Source organism: Aedes aegypti, chromosome 2 (assembly GCF_002204515.2).
Source record: "Aedes aegypti strain LVP_AGWG chromosome 2, AaegL5.0 Primary Assembly, whole genome shotgun sequence".
In the NCBI taxonomy this organism is placed as follows: Eukaryota; Metazoa; Arthropoda; class Insecta; order Diptera; family Culicidae; genus Aedes; species Aedes aegypti.
The window spans coordinates 156,931,621-156,951,672 of NC_035108.1; the positions used below are offsets into that span (position 1 = coordinate 156,931,621).

The window sequence follows — 20,052 nt, forward strand, 5'->3', positions numbered from 1 at the left end:
ATTTAATAGAAACCTAAAGGCGAATGTCATCTTTAAAAATACTTCATTTCGGACTCATTATGCCAAACGACTATTATGCCAAACGACCATTATGCCAAACGACTTTATGCCAAATGACCTACCACCATTTCATCAATATTTTTCAGCTGTGAATGGTTTTGCAATCATATTCGCAAAAAAAAAACAAGTTATTTCAATTACAGTGACCTAATGTCACCCCCTTTATGGGGTGAGATTGGGTCATTTTTTATTCACTTGTAGTGCCGTAGTAAATAAACATTTTACTTTATTTTTTTGTACAGTTGTTAATATAACATCAAAGTACATACACACCAAATTTAAAGTTTATTGGGGTGATATTGCGATAGTTATTCAATAAATATTTCGTACCTACATATCCTTTTTTAACCCATTCTCACCCCCAACGACGGTAACCCAAGACAAAAAAAACAACATCATAAATCTTTGATGTAAGAAGATTTGATTTCATATAAAAAGGCACTCAGTTTACTCAGGCTGAACAAAAATTAAAGAAAATGGTTTTTGGTTCGGCATGGTTGGATGTTTTTTGCAATTTTCAACTTAAAAGTATTTCTACACTAGTGATCCCGGCAAACTTCGTCTTGCCATCAAGTAGGCTGTTGAAAAACGCTTTTGATCGTCCCATATAAAATGACAGTTTCGTTCGCGCTCGCCTTTTCAACTTTCCCGGTGAATAACCTGGGATTTCAATACACACAAACACGTCGGAACCCTTGACGAACAAAACTTAGAAAGAATCATTCAAATCCGTTGACCCGTTCGTAAGCCAATTCGTGACATACAAACACCATTCCATTTTTATTTATATAGAAGATAGAAGATAGATAGATACAGCCGCTTTATTAGGTCAACAATAGTCTCAGAAATAAAAATTTGATGAATTCTTATTATCTGTTGAAAAACAAATAAGTAGTAATTCAATTAGTTTCGAACTCAAGTCTATCAAGTGGTAATCGAGTGTGCTGAATCTGAATTCTTGATTCTTGAATCTTATATGCACTGTGTTCAAAGAGGATTGAAGTTGAAAACGTTATTTCCCAAACAACCAAAGCGCACCAAGCCTCGATAATTATTTACACACTATCATATCAAAATTTTTCGCTCCTGTATGAGTTCATCAATATATTAATTAACATGCAAATGTAATCGTTTAATGAATGCCAATATCTTTTCTGCATACAAACATATGCTTTTGCGGCGGGCCAAAATCAAATCAAATCTTTTTATGAGTGCTCCTCAGAATGTTTCTCAATTCAATACCTTGGGGCCTTCCTTGGCCGAGTGGTTAGAGTCCCCGACTACGATGCAAAGCCATGCTGAAGGTGTCTGGGTTCGATTCCCGGTCGGTCCAGGATCTTTTCGTAAAGGAAATTTCCTTGACTTCCCTGGGCATAGAGTATCATCGTGCCTGCCACACGATATACGAATGCGAAAATGGCAACATTGGCTAAGAAAGCTCTCACTTAATAACTGTGGAAGTGGTCATGAGAACACTAAGCTGAGAAGCAGGTTCTGTCCCAGTGAGGACGTAATGTCAAGAACAAGAGGATGGGACGCGTCAACTGAATATCTTCTACTATTCATACCGTTGCAACAGATGCAACATCCGTTTTGTGATCCGGATCTGACACAGACTTCCGATTCTGATTTGGTAACGGATCGTTAAGCGGTCGTAGAAAAGGCAGCAACATCTTACCTGTTCTGTCCATCAATATGGAACATCCATATGAGTCCAATGGGAGCGAGAAAATTTGTGACACTCATACTATACCAGTGTTTAAAAAATAAGTAGTATGTTTAAATACACAACCGTTTTTATTTTACTATGCCGAGAAATAGTTACCATAACCACGAAATCGTTTATCACATCTGATCGTATTGGATCAATTTCTAAAAGTTATTATTGACATGTTGCATAGATTTCTGCTATTCATATATTTTTTAAGTAGATGAAAAAACCGAATTTAGTACAATACCATTTAATTCCACTAGAGTTTGCATCCTTTGACAGATACGCGTATTTCGACCTCAACTATAAGGCCGTCTTCAGTGTCGTGTACTAAATACGCGTATCTGTCAAAGGATACAAACTCTAGTGGAATTAAATGGTATAGTACTAAATTCGGTTCTTCATCTACTTATAGGTATTCTACTAACAGCTCGAAGATTTTTTATCATATGTATTTTTTATTTTTTGATAAATTTTATTCATATTTTGCACATTTGTTATGTGAATATACAACATATATATACAACAATTATCGAAATCCACCCATAATAGTCAGAGTAACTAAACATCAAAGTTGAACAATGTTTAAATAATGTCAAAATAATGATGGTACCCAAAATATTTGATAACCCCTAGAGGAGGGGGGAGGGGGAAATAAAGTTTTTCATTGTTAAGTGCTAGTTTTCACTATTATTTGCGTTTTTACTAGTTTTGTAATTCGTTTCTCACGAAACGGTGACACCGAATTAAAAGAAATGGGCTGACTTGCCATCGACAAAACGAGAACGATAATTGTGGCTTCTTAATTTGTTTTCAATGCAGCAATGATTGTGGGGTTTTCTTGAAAGCTCTTTATATTCCCTTCAGGAAACGTTATAAATTGAAAAATAGAATTATACCTTAAAAATATATAATTCAAAATATCAACGTGCTACAACATACTATACACTTTCAGACTACCACCACCAATTCTACTACATTTCACAGTTACAATTATCTTTCCTCTAATTGAATGTTCTTGTCAAATATGTTCACTAATGAAACGCTGAAGTTTAACAACTTCAACTAAATGGAAACAATATTCATATAATTTCAAGTGATATGATAAAGTAACAATTTTTGACGTTAACTACGTCTTACTTAGACTTAGACAGAATGAATGAGTCACTAATGTCGTTTTCGTTTTTAGGAACTGGGTCAGTGATCAACACATAAACAAACCAACGTCAAGCAAAATTGTAGCTCGGTCGAACCTGATTCGGGTTGGAGTTGTAACTCTGAGTCAGAGCGACCAGTTCCAACCTAGGCTCAAAAACGAATTCGACATTAGTTGATTTGGAACGCATTTGGCAGTCCAGCGCACCGTGTCCAGGCTATCATTTGATCATTATTTCCGCGTTAGTAGATTGTGTTTTTTAAAACATTAGCAGACGTTTTTTTCAACAACAACTGAGAACGTAAAAGGCTTGTTTTCAATTTTATAAAAATCCCTTCTTTAAAACATAGGTTGTTCTTCTTTATATTACTGGTCTAATAATCATTGGCATCAAAATAGTTGATAATTTTAAAACTCTCACCTTCTTATCATCGTAGGCAGTTCTTTGAAGCTTTGCTGGTTTGATATTGTTATGCTTGCAGATGCTACTGATTTCATCATAAATTTGCCCTTCTTTTATTTGAAGGCTGTTTTTCATAGATAAATATTTCAATATAAATTAATAGAGCTACTGAAACTTTAATCAGATTTTTTCTGGTAATTACATGCTACTAGTTCAAATGTCATTATGAGAACGAATACTATAGATTCTAATATTATGATTAAACATTTCCAATGCTTTCGATCTACTTAATTAATTACTCTTAATTACTCTATCTAATTAGGAGTTTTTTTTTTCAAATAGGTGATTTTTTTCTTAACAAACATTAAAAAGAGTTCGAACATTAGTAAGGTTTTTTTTCTGTTTAATTAGTGATTATTAGCATTTTTAGTATTCAATACTAACATGTTCTATGTATTTGACGTTTTCGACTAGATGACCCATTTAGGAACGATTTGTAAAAATTGACGTTCGGGAAAATTGTTTCTATTCAAGACATAAAAAAGATTTTTATCTGGAAAACTAATATTGATTGTCAGGGGGAAAAGAAAGACTAGAAGAAAGACTCAAGGTTTCATTATGTAGTACAAGATATAATAGATTCTAAGGATCAATGGTTTCACTGTAGCCAGTCACTAAGTGTAATGAACTTACGTTTAACCTAGTGAACATATGGCACGAAGACGTTTGGTCAAATAAGGCATCTTTGTGTAATAATGCGAAACAATGTGAAAGAACAGCCTATTATTAAAAGAAGGGAAATTTAAGATTATCAGCTAAGTGTTACTGAATGTTGGAACAGTATAAATATAAAGAACAGCCTATTATTCCAAGAAGGCAAAACTAAGCCGAATGTTCATTCGTCCACATGTTCATAAGCCAAATATCTATACTCCAAAGATACCGCTTCAAATGAAACTGCCTATCATTGCTCGCTTTTTTCATCATGGTATCACAAAAATTGATCTAAGTTGTTTTGAGCCAAATGCTCGTGGCACATTATTTTGAACATCTGTAACTTTAAATACATGGATTTTTATAACACATCAATCAATTTTCGTCTAATCTTACATAAGCTAACACGTCAAATACTTTTTGGCAGCAGGAACATGGATAGCTTTCAGTATGTCATTTACATTACGATTTTTTCGGGGAAATGATACATTCGGGAAAATAATTTTCGGGGAAATAGTTCATTCGGGAAAACATCATTCGAGGAAATTGCATTCGGGGAAATGTCGGACAATCGTGTGAGTGACAATCTGGCCGGCTTCGAGTTAAGCATGCCAAAAATTTTTACAGTTTCTTGGCTCTCCAACATTATTTTTGGGTGATTTTTTCGTCCATCAGAAAAAAAACAACATAATTCGTAGAAGATTGGCTTGTTCTTTTAACTCTTATTCAATTTATATGGAATGAAAAATACTGAAAAACTTCAAATTCAATTTTCTCAAAAAGATAGTTTTGTCACTCACACCCTCTTGTTTCAAACCCTCTCATTTAGATACAGCATCAATCACATAAATTTATTTATACTCTATAAAAATAAATAAATCACTGTTAGGAAGATTATTAAAGGTTCTGCTTACTCGAACAACAGAACCGAGCTTATTCTGTGTAACCACTTGTAGCTCCTCAACATTTAATTTTCCACGGAATTAGTAAACTCCTGCCAGCATCAAAACTTTCTTCATTCTGTTTTGTTTGATGACTACTCCCCCGGTATGCGCGAAGGGTTTTACTTCAAAGCTTATTAAAGCGGGAAAACTAATGAAAAATACACAACATACAACAAAGATGGCTGAACCAATGGAAAACTTTTACTTCCAGAAGCGAATGACTGAAGCCTCTTTCAAGCGGTGCACCATAGCGTGACTAAACAATGGCATCCTGCCAACTCTTGTCTAGACGAAGAAGGAAACAGTCAATATCTGCTAATTAGCTCACTTACCGATTTTCACTCGGTCGGAAGAAAATCTGATGCTCTGCCTGAAAATGTTTCACGTATTTTCGCTAAAAAAAAGTCGCACTTTATCTATCTTGTGTCGAGTTTAAAAGTTAATTGAATCTCACTCCCGAGAACATTCATTAACACTGACTACAACGGGATGAATTATAACTTTTACCACGATGGCTTCATCAACCGCCAGGGTAGCGGTACAGCAGAGAAAAACTTGTATGCTTGGTTCACTTTTATTTACAACCGAGTAGAAGGGCACTAACATGGAACTCCCAAATTGAATATTGAAAAAATGAACGTTGTAATAGCACGGATTTCTTCTGGTTGTTGGCAAGCACTTAAAAAAAATCTTCCACGAATGGAAACGATATCCCAACCGTGATTTTTTTTTACTCCGGATATGAACTCATCCCCTAAGCCACACACTTTTATCTACACATCTTTTCATCCATAAAGGTGATCCGTTGATATCCAACACTTTAAATTTTCCTCGTCTCTCGTCGAAGAATTTTTTAAATCTTAAAGCCACCTTGAGCACTCACAAAACTCGAACGAAATCCGTCATCACCGTTTTTCCGATACTCTGAACTTCTATGCAACCGGTCTGCTCTCGACGGAGTCTGATCGAAAACTGAATGAAATTTCCAACCGTACCGTGTATTTTGATCAACAACGTTGTACGGGGAGGAAAACCAACGCCAACCAACACCCACCCGCTGGCTGCTGCTGAGACCGTATCCTGTTGGTGATCCGGCGCGACGGGCGGTGATGCAATCTAACGAGCGGAGATTTCACACGTTTCAACAGCTGAGAACGAGCGAGTAGCTATAGCTCTACATAGCATTTTCGATATGACAGAGAACGTTATGACAGGGACTAAGGAGACGGATGTCCTGCCACGACGGGATGTATACCGGTACTGACGACCGGCTACAGCACACTCCCCGAAGAAGATTATGCTTTCGTCAAGTTCTGCTTCGGAACACAATGTTGCCAGGATATAAGGGATATAAATTGTAAAGTTTGCAATCGTTAGTACATTGCGAAAATATTCCAAGATGCTGTCTTGGTCACTGGTTGAGACGAGAGTGTCCATCCCGGGACAAAAAATCCCAGGATTTGAAAAAAAATCGGGATTTCCCGTTTTCCGGGATTTTAATTCTGACATCCCGGGAACACTTACATTTTTCCGCACTATCAAGCCTAATTTGATAAAATAGAAAAGCATCATAAAAAAGAGAAGCTACCTAGTAAGAATCACATATTTTTATTTATCTAGTTGCAAAGTTCCAATGCTTTTCTCTCAACAGCTGGTTTGATAATCATAGGCAGAGAAAACAAATTTGAGAGTACACCTAAACTTCAGTCAATAATTTGATTAGTGTAAATCGAAGATGAAGTCTAACAATTTTCCATCTAAAATGACATTGGATGATAGAGCAGCAGATAATCCAGATGGCATGTGCAATCTTTTTGCTACTTTTTTCCAAGAGACTTTTACTAACTTTTCGGATAAAGATCGTGATTTTGAATATTTTTCTAGTTTTCCTGATTTTACAAACGATATCGGTGTTAGTCAAATACTGGTACATGACATTTTAACAGGACTGAAGAATTTAGATTCCACCAAAGGATCAGGGCCAGATGGAATCCCACCTATTTTACTGAAAAACTTAGCTAATGAATTTACAGCACCATTATTTTGGCTATTCAACAAGTCACTTGAAATGGGCGGATTTCCAAAAGAATGGAAAAGATCGCATCTCATACCCATTTACAAGTCTGGTAGAAAATCTGATGTTCGAAATTATCGTGGAATTGCTATTATTTCATCCATTCCAAAACTATTTGAATCAATTATAAATAAAAATGTGTTTAGCCAAATAAAACATAGAATAACGAATACACAACATGGTTTCTATAAAGGTCGTTCTACTACAACAAACCTTTTGGAATTTGTAAATTACACTTTGAATGCAATGGATAGAGGTAACCACGTCGAAGCACTTTACACCGATTTTAGTAAGGCATTTGACAGACTAGACATTCCTATGTTGATTTTCAAGCTCAATAAAATGAGAATTGCGATGAGACTCGTTAACTGGATTGAATCGTATTTAACAGATCGCCAACAAATAGTTAGATTTGAGGGAAAATTGTCTAAACCTGTTCACGTTACATCAGGAGTTCCCCAAGGTTCGCATTTAGGTCCATTGTTATTTATATTATTTGTTAACGATATTTCATATGTGTTTAAACATCTTAAAATTCTTATTTATGCCGACGATATGAAACTTTATATGGAAATCAATAGCAACAAAGACAGCGACATTTATCTGAATGAAATAAGTATATTTGATGAATGGTGTAGCAAAAGCTTACTTCAATTAAACGTCAAAAAATGTAATTTAATCACATATAGCAGAAAACGGAATACAGCACAGATTACTGTCTCTTTAGGAAATCAAGTTGTTCAAAAGTGCGATAAGATTAGAGATTTAGGTGTCATATTAGATTCAAAACTTACCTTTACTGATCATTATAATACGATTATCCATAAAGCTACCAATATGTTGAGCTTTATTAAGCGTTTTAGCTACACTTTTCGGGATCCATATACGATCAAAACTTTGTACATTGCTTATGTAAGATCAGTTCTAGAATATTGTAGTATTGTGTGGTCCCCACATATAAAAACACATAGAGTAAGGTGGGGCAAAAGTTCGACCTTAGTGGTATAATCAAAGTTTCCAGGAAAACAATAGCAGTGAAAACAAAACAAATACCATACAGTGAACCTTCAACATATTGGCTAAAATTTTGCTAAACAAACTTGTGTTAAAATATTTACCCATTTTTAGTTATAACAGTTTCAAAATTGATTGTCTTATTCGACCTTTTGCTCCACCGGTGGGGCAAGAGTTCGAATCTAGTGTGGGGCAAAAGTTCGCTGGCGAAAAAACAAAATATCGATTCTTTTATGACAGACATACTTTACACCAGCCGTAAACTTAAGTTTAACGAAAAATACACACTAAATTTTCATCAAAAAAATGCCCAAAACCGAGTTAATTGTAATATACTCAAAAATAGCAGTTTTTCGCAAAACTAAGTGAAAATGTTAAATTTTGGTAGCAGTTTTTACACGATCACACAAATTTAACTGAATTTGAAGATAATATGTGGTTTTTAGGCAATTTGCAAATTTTTCCGTGATTTTATACATGGGTCGAACTTTTGCCCCGCTGATTCGAACTTTTGCCCCACTATGGGCCAAAAATTGATATTTGGATTGAAAGTCTCTCACTTGAATAGTATTCGAACCACCATGACATTTATAAGATTTGTTTTGAATTGAACTAGAAATCTTAAAAAGAAACTCTTACCCCACTCGAACTTTTGCCCCACTTTACTCTAGTGATAGAATCGAGTCAGTACAGAAGCAATTTCTTTTATATGCCTTAAGCAAATTAGGCTGGATAACGTTTCCACTGCCATCATACGAGGCTCGATGCATGCTTATCGATATTCAAACCTTAAATGAGCGTCGCAAAATAGCCATGATTTCATTTTGTATTGTATCGCAGCGTATTGATTCCACCAATTTTTTATTTTGGGTATTTAACTTTTTGCATGATCTTCTACAAGGTATAATGATCTTTAATCATTTCTTTAGAACAGTTTCGATGTCTTTTCAAATGTTTGAAGCAAATTACTTTAAAATTATGACTTAATTTTTTACCATGCTTCCATTCATAAGTGATATAGAGAATTTTAAAAATACCTAGCAAACCTGTAATTAGTCAAGCTAAGTTTTGATTTTTATTAAGTAACTTCATCAGAATTAGAAAATCATACATGGAAGTTACGTACATACATGTTTCTTTCATTGAAAAAAATTGTATTATAGATTTTGTAATTTTATTTCAACCAAAATACTAGTTTAATTGCAAGTTTGAAAAATCCTGGGATCCCGGGATTTCTCGGGATAAGCTTAGATTTTTGTCCCGAATCCCGGGACGAGTAAAATGAGCGGGAAATGGACACTTTAGTTGAGACCATTCGATCATATTTTTAAATTGAATCGTTTTCTGGCACTACAGCTGCAATCGGTGTTTTAGCTCTGTTTGATACAATGTAAACGTTCAATGACAAAATTTCTAGATTTATTTCAATTTTGTGCATTTTTTAGGGTTAACTGTAGTGTTTTTTTATTTGTGTATGGTAAAATTCGTAATCGTTTGTGATAGGTATTAATTGTAATTTAAATGAACTGTGGATAAAATGGGCGTAGGGTAGAAATCAACTGTGACAGGGAATGTATGGATTAAATAATTGCTACCAAGTATGGAAAAATGAAACAATACGGGGTTAGTGGTCAAATGGCTACCACTTCTGCCTCACAAGCAAAAGGTCATGGGTTCAATCCCAGGCGCGTCAATTTCCTCGTACTTTGTAGTTGTGTATTTCATTTGCTTCTGTCTTACACTCTTAATATATCACAGTTGATCTGTCACAGTTCATAGCATTTGCTCGGGGCCTTCCTTAGCCGAGCGGTTAAAGTCCGCGGCTACGATGCAAAGCCATGCTGAAGGTGTCTGGGTTCGATTCTCCGTCGGTCCAGGATCTTTTCGTAATGGAAATTTCCTTGACTTCCCTGCGCATAGAGTATCATCGTACCTGCCACACGATATGCGAATGCGAAAATGGCAACTTTGGCAAAGGAAGCTCTCAGTTAATAACTGTGGAAGTGTCATGAGAACATTAAGCTGAGATGCAGGCTTTGTCCCAGTGCGGACGTAAATACCAAGAAGAAGAAGAAGAATAAGCATTTACTCGAACCAGAGACAGTAAAAAAAACCGTTTCCCTACGCTTCCATTCTTCCATCATTATAACACGCCTTTTCTTACGCCTGATACATAGGCAGTCTACTAACCAAACAACAAACCTGTCTGCCACAAATATTATACCAGCCCTACACCTTTCCTGGCATAGACGCAGTGGTCTACTGTGGAAGCCAGTTTAATGCATCATCAATTCCCTCCCCTTCCCCTCATTGGTCTGCATTCTGACGTCACGGTGCCCCTTCTTCTTTCTGGCATTACGTCCCCACTGGAACAGAGCCTGCTTCTCAGCTTAGTGTTCTTATGAGCACTTCCACAGTTATTAACTGAGAGCTTACTGTGCCAATAACCATTTTTGCATGCGTATATCGTGTGGCAGGTACGAAGATACTTTATGCCCAGGGAAGTCGAGAAAATTTCCAACCCGAAAAGATCCTCGACCGGTGGGATTCGAACCCACGACCCTCAGCTTGGTCTTGCTGATTAGCTGCGCGTTTACCGCTACGGCTAACTGGGCCCCTACAGACCGTTATTTCGAAAAAAAAGTCCATCACATCTGAGTACAAGGCTTGATAGCTGAGGTCATGCTGCACCTCCGGGCCAAATTTTGAAAAAAAAAACCTTAGGAAGAATCTCAAAAATTCTTGATTTGAGATTTTGACTAAAAAATTCAATACAATCCATATTAAAATTAAGCTGATAAATACAATCAAGTGTAAGAATTGTACACAACAAGCTTATTTTTTTTTTGTAAAATTATATGGAATGAAAGGAGATGAACTTCCGAATTTACTGTTCAATATTGCATTTTGAAATATAGTACTTGATTTTGCAGACGATGACTTTATTGGAATCGATCACAGTGCACTATTTTGAACGGGACAACTACGATATGGTTGTAGTGCAATTTACTCTACCCAAACGAATATGGCTGCATGTAGAGAAAGAGGCAGGTTCAGTTGTGTTGGTTTTGAGGCAGTGCTTGATGAGGATTTAGTTGAAGCTGTTGAAGAGCCATAGAACAATTTTGACGCATGATAATGATGTTCCCCGTGTAGTGAAAACACGTGTGCTGGCTGCGATGAAATCCTTTTACGGATTACGTAACCAGCTTAGAGACCGGCAGCTTGCAAAGGGAAACGATACTTCTATACTGTTGCTTTATAAAGGCTTATGCACCATTTGCACTATTTCGTTAACAACTTCGACGAAACTCTTCCGTAATTCTTCTATCTTATGAGGATGAGGATGAATGCAAGCATGCCCAAATGAAACATCATTGTTAATTTGCCCTGTATAAAAACGCTGATTGTTGGCTCTTTAGCCACATTTATTCAGAAACAGAAACGATGACTGTTGAACGAATAAAATACGGCAAACTTCAGTGAACTGGTCATTTAATGCGAATGCCGGAATAAAAAATTTTATCGATCTGCTAAAGGTCAGCGGCAGAATCGATAGATGTCAAAAAATAAAATTGATTTTCATATTTTCTATTGGAGATTTGACTTTGGAAAAGGATTCCCAACCAGTGCTGTTAAATGTCAAAATTTTGGAAAAATTCAAATGCTTATAGCACCCTCGCATGCGAAAATTTGCATTAGCAAGTATTGCCAACCGATAGTGATTCGGAAAAGGTCACCGGGAAAAAAACATTTTCCGATGACTTTTTCCACGGGGAACGATGATATTAGCAATATTCAATTGTCATATTCACGTGATATTCATGACATTTAACAGCCCTGTTCCCAACAGACATTTTTGCTGTTGAGCTGAACAAATCACTCTTAAGCTTATTTCAATACAATAAACTATTGATCAGCTAATTATGTTACTTGCAGTGTTGCAAATATCTCAATCTCTCATTTCTCATGCTTGAATTTTTTCACGCTTGAGTTGTGACTCACGCAACTCAACAAACAACAAATCATGCATGAGTTGGGTTTAACTCTTTGGCCTGTATTTCCTGTGTAAATCGTTTTTGACGCTGTGAGCGTGAGCAAATGATTTTGCATCAAAAAGTCATGCGTGAGTTTTACGAAACAGATCTCAAATGAGTTGACTCTCTCGGGAGAATTCAATGATTGATATTTGAAGGTGAGTATGCCAACACTGGTTACTTGGGTTGCCAACTACAGTAATTAAACATTAGAATGATAAAGTTAAGCTAACCATTTTTTTTTTTCAGGGGGCGATGGAATTTACATATTTGAAATGTAGGGAGTCGATGCCGGTTATGGTCCCTTTGCGTATTATGGACCCCCTACAGAAAAACATAAAATTAACATTCAAAGTAACTTTATTCCTATGAAAATTCACCGGGGGAACTTCGATTACATTGTTAGTCAGCAGTTTCAGGCAAAATAGTTGGTTTGAGACGCATAAATACAGATATTTGAACAGTTTTGTAAATGAAACCACGCAAGAGGGTCCATAATACGCATTTCCAGGTGGGTCCATAATAGGCTCGTCGGCAGCGAGCCGGATTACATGGGAATCAAATGGAGGGTCCATAATACGCAACGTCAAATTTGTAAACAATCCTATTATGGACCCCGGGAGGGTCCATAATAGGCATTCGCACAACAGTTTTTCAAATGCATATTTCGCTGGAAAAATCGAATGATTTTGTGTGTTTCATAGACGTACTATGAAGTAAAGATATTGAATTTGTTGTTAGACTCCACAAAACTTATATGCGTCTGAGATATCATTGCGGAAAAGCGTCTAGAATGAATTTCAGCTACTAAGGGGTCCATTACTAGCATTGAAACCCTAATTTGAATTGAAATTTACTGACATTTGAAGGCCCTGGCCAGCCACTCCGTGGAAGACCTCTGCGTATGTTCATACTGATATTGACGTGAGCGTACCAGTGAAACCGAATCATTCCAGATTTGAAACGAACTTTAGATACTTGCTCTAATCGATTATCTAAACTATTATCGTGCTACATTTATCCTAAGATCCTTTTTTTCGAAATGACAACAATATTAATTGTTATTTTTTTTGTTTTACCTTTCAATCGGTTCAACATAGAAAACAATAATAAATTATACCTAAACCAGTAAACTATGAAAAAACATACTTAAGCCACTCCGGTAAGTTGAGTCAGTTGTAAATATGTCTAATTATAACAACGGTAATAATTTTATACTAGCTAAGAACAGTTTGTACCTACTTTTTGATCATTTGTGTAGGTTTTCAGTGCATTAACGTAATTTGAACAATGGTACTTTAACCTAACGTATTCCATAGTTGATCCAAGGGGCATTGCAAATCCTAAATGTAAAGTAAAATTTGAATCCGTGATTATTGACAATGATTTTAAACTCTTGATCCGTCTTAAAGAAATTAGAACCGATTTTCACAATAAGACACAAAAATTTTGAAAATAGTATTTCTCAATTGGACCCAGCCCTTGAGCCCTTCTGGAAAATTTTGAAAAGAAAACCTCAGAAGCCGATTTCGGCATTGAAAGAGGAAAACAAATTATTACTAACTAATTGTGAAAATTGGGGCCCAGATAGCCGTAGCGGTAAACGCGCAGCTATTCAGCATGACCATGCTGAGGGTCGTGGGTTCGAATCCCGCTGGTCGAGGATCTTTTCGTTAAGGAAATTTTCTCGATTCCCAGGGCATAGAGTATCATCGTACCTGCCATACGATATACATATGCAAAAATGGTCAATCGGTAGAGAAAGCTCTCAGTTAATAACTGTGGAAGTGCTCATAAGAACACTAATCTGAGAAGCAGGCTTTGTCCCAGGGGGGACGTAACGCAAGAAAGAAGAAGAATTGTGAAAAAGCTCAAAAATTTGCTATCCAGTTTGAAAGCGCGCACAATTTTAATTAAGGACTTACTAGTCCAAATGAAAACCATGTTACTCGGGCACGGTGCCCCGATAGACCATTATTACGCAAAAAAATGTCCATCAAATCTGTGCACAGGGCTCGATTTCTGAGGTCATTCTGCACCTCTGAACCAATTAAAAAAAAAAATCCCTAGGAGGAATCTCGAGAAATCTTGATTTGAAGTTTTTTTTACTGAAAAATTCAATTAAGGATTATATCCTTATTAAAATTTTGCAATAGCACTGAAAAAAAAACTACAAAAACGCTCAAACAGTTGGCCAAACTGTTCTCAACTAGTATAAAATTGTTACCGTTGTTATAATAAGACATTACAACTGACTTAAAGACTTATTTAAAGCTTAGTTTTACGTCTTTGATATAACCTGCAACAGCTAGACTTTCGCTACTGAGTCGAATGTGATCTAGAAATCAATAAGGGGCTTGCTTGAGCTTGAGCTTGATTGGCCGCCCGTGGATGCACTCCAGTATCGCCAGATCAGCTGCACTTACACAAGGAACCAACCGAATGACTGCTTGGGACTAACAGGCATCCTCAGTGTATAAGTGCTGGTGATCTTCTATTTTTAGGCAACAATGGCACCTGCTACGTCAGAATGCAGACCAATGAGGGGAAGGGGGAGGAATTGATGATACATTGAACTGGCTCCCACGTAGACCGTATATTCCATTGCATCCACGCCAGTTCATGCGGGAGTGTATGGATGGGGGAAAGGCATGGCAGAGAGGTTTGCTTTTGTGGTTAGCAGACTCTGCCTATGTATCAGGCGTAAGAAAGGCGTGCGCGTGGAAGTAGGAAGCGTTAGGGAAACGGTTTCTTGTCCGTCTCTGGTTCTAGCGTTTGCTATGAACGAATAGTTTTTGAGTGTGATATATTTAGAATGGAAGATAGAAGCAAGTGAGAGATATACAACTACAAAGTACGAGGAAAGGGACGGGCCTGGGATTGAACCCATGACTTTCTGCATATGAAGCAGAAGCGGTAGCCATCAGACCACCAACCCCGTCTTCAGACCACCAACCCCGTCTAGTGATCTAGAAATCAATAAGGGGCTGTCCATTAATTACGTAAGGGGCTTTGCTTTTTTATTTTCATACAAAAAATCTTATCATGGGTGGAGAGGGAGTTGAAAAATCCCGAAAATTGCCTTACGTAATAATGGGCCGCCCCTAAACAGATTGACGGTGAATCCTGAAAAAAATAAAACGAAGATGGTTGCAGGTATGTAGGTTTGAATTCCTAGTGATGTTGATACTTAAGGGGCTGTCCATTAATTACGTAAGACAATTTTAGCAGTTTTTCAACCCCCCGTCCCCCCATGGTAAGATTTTTTGTATGAAAACCAAAAATAATTTGTTTGGCGCGTAAGAAATCTTCAACCCCCCCTCCCCCTATAAACCCTTACGTAATTAATGGACCACCCCTAAGTAGTACTTACTGGGGATTTGTTTGAAGTTGTTAAAAACTTTGGTAATCTTCAAACACTTGTGACATATGACAATCTTGTTTCCCTTGTTGTTGTTGTTGTTGTTAATCCTGTTGTGGCTGGAATGTTGAAAAGGATATATTTTACTCAAAATGCTGAGGGCAATACTCAGTGGAAAACTAGACGTATTTAAACATCAAGAGTAGTACCAGATGTACAAAGAAACAAATTTTATTAAGCAAAATACATACGGCAGAGTTTGGTGGGCTGGTCACTTAGTGTGAAAGTCGAAAAATAAGCTGAAAATTAATAATATTCTGTATTGAATGATTCACGTTTATTGAACGTAACATCAATTGTATATTAAAATTTATTTATTAGATTTCATTCTATTGAACTATACTTACTGGTTTAAACCATCTTAAAACATACTCAAGCCACTCTGGTGTGTCAAGGCAGTTGTAAATATTTCTAATTATTACAACGGTAACAGTTTTATACTAGTTGGGAACAGTTGGGCCAACTTTTGAGGGTGTTTGTTGTTTTTTCAGTGCTATTGCGAAATTTTAATGAGGATTATATTGATTTTTTAAGTCAAAACTTCAAATCAAGATTTCTCGAGATTCCTCCTAGGGATTTTTTTATTTTAAATTGGCCCAGAGGTGCAGAATAACCTCAGAAATCGAGCCCTGTGCTCAGATTTGATGGACAATTTTTTTGCATAATAACGGTCTGTCGGGGCACCGTGTCAGGATTTCGAAAACATTCACAAACAAAATAACGTTTTCGAAAATTCGTGGGGGACAAATTTGGAAGAGGTCAGAACCTAAAAAAAGTAAAATAAAAAAACTTTTCCAGCATACTTTGTTAGAATAATTCAAAGTTATCTGTCAAATCGTATACATTAGATTAATTATCAGAACTCCAGGTCTGAAAGACTTCCTGTTAGAGCTGGTGTTCCTTAAGGTAGCATTTTGGGACCGAAATTATACAATATTTTGACATCTGACTTACCTCAGTTACCTCAGGCATGTCAAAAATCCTTCTTTGGTGATGACACAGGCCTCTCCACCGAAGAGCGAAGTCTGCGTGTCATCAGTAGTAGATTGCAAAAAAGTTTGGATATTTTTTCTTCATACTTGCAAAAATGGAAAATTTCTCCTAATGCCTCCAACCTCTAATATTCCCACATACACCTAAAGATCTTTATTTGAAACCTTCAAGTAGACGATGAGAGGGGTTCCAATAAATTGGTCAGATGAAATTAAGTATCTAGGGCTCATGCTAGATGAAAATTTAACTTTCAAAAATCACATTGCGGGCATTCAAGCCAAATGCTGTATGCTGTACCAATATGGACTAGCTGTTGTAAAACTAGAAAGAAAGTTCTGCAGAGGATTAAAAATAAAACTTTGAAAATGAGTCTGAAGCTCTTTTTCTAATGAGTTATATTGAATATCACAAAATTGGAACAAAAGTCAAACAAAATAATTAATAATTTTAGACAAATATCGTTGCAATCTTCTATTGCCACGATAAATGCGTTATATATTTAGGTTAAGTTAGATTAAGTTGATTTAAAGAGTTTTTTTTTTCTCTTATAAACAGGTGAAATCAACTCACCTATAAAAATTCTGAACTGCTACGGCAAATGATATGTAATATGTTATTAATAAAATTTCAATAAATGCTTAATTCAGTTTAACCAAATTAGAATGATAGTGTTGCCTAGCACAGAACACTTAGATATAAGAAATTAATGTATTGTTTGGAATGATACAATTGTAATAAAAATGTGTTAGTATAAGTTAGTTAGTTGTATAAGTATTTTTCAGGTAGGGGAGGAAAGGGCATCAGCATATGACAAAATCAAGTATGAAGGGTATCAGGTATGACAAAATGCCACAAGTTAGAAGGGGGAAATCAGTGAAAAAACTAAAGGAATTTATAGGCAGACCCTAGAAAGTTTAAAGATATGAAAATATTAGTCAAATCTTTACAAATAAATAGAAAAATCCAATGTTTTGACAACATGTACTGTACGAGCACGAAAAACTTAACGAAACCTACTCTCGCGTGCTCCCGATTCTATTCTCGCTTTCCGAACAGCAGATTTTTGCGTCTGTGCAGAAACGATTCAACCATGTGCTCGCTCGTGTCGACTGGCTGCTTTCTTCCCCCACCTGCCAGGAGTCTCCAAAACAAAAGTTGCCATTGCCTTGCTATTTTCCAACCACTTGTATGCATTTCGGTATGACCTTTACGATCATCATCATCATCATCATCATCATCATCATCATCATTATCATTTTCCGAATCATTGACGTAAACATACCATGCAACAGTGAATACCTACTGGTCTACCTCAGTTACATGCCTCCCTCTGGTTCAGATGGGCAGAACAATGCTACGTGATGGACCAGTTGGGAGTTTATCTTGTCTTTATGAACATATTCACGCTGCTACGTTGAACACAATGGACAGAGAAAACATGCTGTGAGGTGAGTATACATACGAAATTTATAACATAATTTGGAACGACGGATATGTTTGTTCTGAAGCGAACTTTAAAACATTGCTGAAGAATTGAAATAAATCAGATAATTCTGAAACTAAATTCGCATCATCTTCAACATACGAATGAATTAACAAGATAGCAGAAAACATTACGTAGTATTTTTGAAACAATACTAAATTTGAGTTATGCTAAAAAATTTAATGTTTTTATTGTTGGAAACATTTGTCACATTCCTTAATTGCTTAATTGGTTAAGCTGCATTAAAACCTATAGAAAAAGAGATCTTTTGGTATATGACTTGAAAATAAAAATAACTTTGAAACTCACTCGAGGCAGAAAAAGTTGTCTCTGCCAGGAACAACATTTCTCGCTCATCCCAACTAGAACTGCTTGGAAAGTAGATTCAATCTCTCAGTTAGGATCACAAGGCAATCGGTTTCCAATCTGTGGAACATTTGTAAGGCCAAGCATGACCTGGCACGGATCAGGTTCAATTTTCTTTTTCTCATTTGTTTCAGCGAGCTCTGAGATATTACGTGTATCGATTTGTCTCCCACAATGTACAGTGGGAAAATTTTGATACATAATCGTACACAGCCCAGTCGAAACATTGTTTGGCGTTATTAATTTATGCTGTCTTTCTAATACTAGCATCTCTAGCCATTCGCTTAATGTTGCCACCGATACCATCACAAGAACCTTTTCCATGTGAGTTTGGGAAAACTGCCATTCTGCTTTAATTTTAAAATCATTTTCAAGGTTGCATACATTTTTGAAATTTGACATTAAGCGAATGGCTAGAGATGCTAGTATTAGAAAGTCAGCAGAAATTAATAACGCCAAACAATTTTTCGACTGGGCTGTGTCGCAAAAGGTGAAAGATCAATTTAAAAAAGATTGGGAATTTATCTATGCAACTGAAAATGACTATTCAGAGGCTGACAAATTTCTTCAATAAAGATTTTCTGACCTTGTTCCAATTCCTGGAACAAAAAAATATCATTCATTTATACCAAAAGACGAACGAAGCATTTTTGCTAATGAATTCTCATATGCACATGAAAACCAAGAAAATGCAGCATGCTTTGTTCTTAATAATACAAAGAAACGAAAGTCTTCTGGTGCTAGCAACCAAAGACAATCTTCCCGATTGAAAAAATAGATAGTATTAAAATGAAAATGTAAGTTATATACTGAATAATTGAATAAATAAAATTTAAAAAAAATAACAGTAATCTTATTTGTTCCATAGAAAAGAAAGATTCCCTTTTCAGTGTAATGAAAAATTGAGGCAGAAACAGTTTTTTTTCAGTTTTTCTTTGCGGTGTAATTTTTCATGAAAAATATCATCCATTCCGACTTATACTTCATTAAAACCAATCCCATATCTTTTTTTCAGATGTTTTAGAAAATTTGCAATTGCTTTGATAAAAAAAATCTTTGTTTTTCCGATGCTTCGATTGAAATATGGGTTTTCAAAAAAAAGGCTTATATGGTCATTTTCCAAAAAATTGGCCATAACTCAAAAACGAAAAAAAAGTACATTCCAAAAATTTCAGCGATTAAAGCTTATGAAATTACCTTCTCAAAAATATATTTTTGAAAGTTTTCCACTAATTGGAATACAGTTTTTTTCCGGCTTTTCCAGTTAATATTTTTTTTATTCCTGAGAAAATTTGCTTAAATTTTCATAAAAAAAAACCTTGTTTCTACGATGCTTCTTTCTTGAGTTATGATTTTTCAAAGAAAAGGCTGAAAATGGCACATTTGCACATTTTTTACAAAATTGGCCATAACTCAAAAACGAAAAAAAAAGTACGTATCAAAAATTTCAGCGATTAAAGCTTATGAAATTGTACGGAAATAAAAAAATCCCCTGTTGCAAAGTATGGGTCGAAAAAACCCGTTCTGCCAAAGTGAATCAAATTACCAAAATTAAAATCCGTTCCCCTATGAGTCATTTATTATCGCTACGTCGCGCATTATTGGTTCAATTTGATAAATGATAACCTGACTTTTTTAAATATGGCGCATTCACAGTAGGCCGTCCCTTATTTTTC

At 35.9% G+C, this 20,052-nt stretch overlaps 1 protein-coding gene across 1 annotated transcript in view; it reads right to left on the reverse strand.

Moving 5' to 3' along the window:
* LOC23687733 (G-protein coupled receptor daf-37) overlaps positions 1-6,234 on the reverse strand; it is a 511,826-nt gene extending 505,592 nt beyond the window's left edge. Inside the window, exon 1 of the mRNA XM_021842903.1 lies at positions 5,321-6,234. The gene's annotated coding sequence lies outside the window, so the exon portion shown is untranslated. The remainder of the gene's footprint in view (positions 1-5,320) is intronic.
* Between the last annotated feature and the right edge of the window lie 13,818 nt (positions 6,235-20,052).